Raw genomic sequence first — 3,117 nt, forward strand, 5'->3', positions numbered from 1 at the left:
CCAACAGAATCACCTGGAGCGATTGTTACATCACAGATTGTTGAAGCTCACCCTCAGAGTTTCTGATTCACTAGATCCGCTTAGGGCCCAATTATTTGTATTTCTGACCAGTTCCCAGGCAATGCTGTTGTTGCTGCCCTGGAGACCACACTTTGAGAACCACTGGCTTGCTAAGCCTTAGACTAATCAAGATTCACATCTGGGACCAGAAAAGGCCAAATATCACCAAGACTTAAGGATGGTTACTCGATACCTGAACGAGATCAGGACCCTCTTAGCAAAGCAGCTTGTGAGAAGTGGCTGTCTCCTATATGTTACAATGGCTTTTACCATTTCCCCCCCTTCTATTAATATCATTACACTGGCTTTTTGGAAAAATTCCTCAATCAGATCTTCTCAGTAATTTGTTCTTCAGCTGTATCCACTCTACTGTTTATCCTGTTATAGGCTAATATTAAATTCTTTATTTACTGTCATATGTTTTCATACCTAGTATTTCCACAAAACCCTTGCTTTATGGATTATTGTTCTTTTTTTCACATTGCTAACATGTTTCCTTATCTCTTTACCGTATATTTCTTTTTTAAAAAAACATTTTTAAAAACTATTTATTTATTTAGGCTGTGACTGGTCTTAGTTGTGGCATGTGGGATCTTTTAGTTGCAGCATGCAAACTCTTAGTTGCGGCATCTAGTTCCCCGACCAGGGATCGAACCTGGGCCCCCTGCACTGAGAGTGCGGAGTCTTACCCACTGGACCACCAGGGAAGTCCCTCTTTGTAGTATATTTCTTACACTTATTTAAATTCTTGGTCCACCTAACACCCCTCCCCCAATAATCACGGCTTCACCCCACCAATCAACTCTTCAGGGACAGAGCTTTATAGTCAAACCCTTGGGGAGAATGTGACAGTTTTATGACACAGCTGTACATTATTTGACACTCCTTCCTGCAAGAGATGGGGTCTTTGACCCTGTCCCCTCAAATATTAGTGGGTCTGTGATGGCTCTGGTCAATAGTCTGGCAGATCTGACCCCAGGCAACTTCCATATCTAGGTCACAAAACCCGATTCAACTTCTGCCTTGTTTACTGAGCCGCCGTGCAAGGAGTCCAACTGCCCTGATGTCACCATGCCATGAGGAAGCCTAAGACACACAGAGAGGCCATGTGTATGCACTCCAGTCACCCCAGCCTGGCACCGGATATGTGAGTAGAGAAGCTTCCAGGTGATTCTAGTTCATCCCAGTACCCCACCCCTCACGCCACCCTCAGCTGGTCAAGTCTTCCCAGCTGGAGCTGCAGATATGGTGAAGCGGACACAGCCATCCTCTCTATGCTCTGTCCAAATGCCTGACCCGTAGCATCTGTGAGCATGCTCCAGTGAAGGTGGTTTTATGTCACTAAGTTTGGGATGCTTTGGTGTAAATCAACAGATACCCAGAGCAGAGAAGCAGCAAGGGTCCCAATTTGAAGGGATGAAGTGGTGAAAGCCTTTTTTCCTGTGGCCCCTGCTGTAGGTCATAGCTGCCATTTTTTGTCGCTAGGAGGAAGCCAGTGATTCTCTTCAGCCCAAGGGGGATGCAGAAGGGGCAGCAAGACTCACCAGCTGCTGTTGCCCTAAACCTAGTGTCTAATCTAGTGTTATCACTTAGAACTGTAATTAATATTAATTAATTAATAGTAATATTAATGCTAGTCTAATATTAGTGTTATCGCTTAGAACTGTAATTATATTAATTAATTAATACTAATATTAATGCTAGTCTAATACTAGTGTTATCGCTTAGAACTGTAATTAATATTAATTAATTAATACTAATTAATTAATACTAATATTAATGCTAGTCTAATATTAGTGTTATTGCTTAGAACTGTAATTAATATTAATTAATTAATACTAATATTAATGCTAGTCTAATACAAGTGTTATCGCTTAGAACTGTAATTAATATTAATTAATTAATACTAATATTAATGCTAGTCTAATACAAGTGTTATCGCTTAGAACTGTAATTAATATTAATTAATTAATACTAATATTAATGCTAGTCTAATACAAGTGTTATCGCTTAGAACTGTAATTAATATTAATTAATTAATACTAATATTAATGCTACTCTAATACAAGTGTTATCGGTTAGAACTGTAATTAATATTAATTAATTAATACTAATTAATTAGTACTAATATTAATGCTAGTCTAATACTAGTGCTATCACTTAGACCTGTAATTAATATTAATTAATTAATACTAATTAATTAATTAATACTAGTATTAATACTAGTCTAATACTAGTGTTACCACTTAGAAACTGTAATTAATACTAATATTAATGCTAGTCTAATGCTAGTGTTATCACTTAGAACTGTAATCAATACTAATTAATATTAATTAATACTAGTCTAATACTAGTGTTATCACTTAGAACCGTAATTAATATCTCCTTACAGAAACTCAACCTCATCCTACATGAAATACACTCAGACCTCCGTATCCATGGGTTCTGCATCTGCGGACTCAGCCCACCGCGAATGCAGAATGCGCCCGTGGGAAGGGCCGGCTGTACTACACCATTTTATATAGACGACTTGAGCATCAGTGGGATTTTGGTATCTGTGGGGATCCTGGAACCAATCCCGCACAGATGCCGAGGGCTGATGGACTCTCATTTCCAGCCTCAAGCCGCTTGCCCAACCCCGTAAGACTCCCCAAAGCAGAGCAGGGTTTGGACACATGCGGTGCCTTTGTCCTGTTCCAAAGACCCTTGTTCAGTTCGGCAGTTTGAGAAAGGGAGCAGAGCTGGGGAGGTCACACCCTCTCCCCAGCTTCTCTTTTCTGCTGACCCTACAGGAAATGAGATGTGCTTTATTTCTACATCGTACTCTTAAAAGCCATCCCCTACTGAGCTTCTCTTGGCATGAGTCCTCCACCGACACAATAAAAATTCACTATCAGATTCTAACTCATAAAATAGAATTACCGTAGGATTCAGCGATTCCACCTTTGGGTATATACCCAAAAGAACTGGAAGCAGGGACTCGGATATGTATATTTGCATCAGATATCTGTATACCTGTGTTCATAGCAGCGTTATTCACAATAACCAAAAGGTAGC

The sequence above is a fragment of the Kogia breviceps genome, chromosome 18 (assembly GCF_026419965.1).
Source record: "Kogia breviceps isolate mKogBre1 chromosome 18, mKogBre1 haplotype 1, whole genome shotgun sequence".
NCBI classification, from domain to species: domain Eukaryota; kingdom Metazoa; phylum Chordata; class Mammalia; order Artiodactyla; family Physeteridae; genus Kogia; species Kogia breviceps.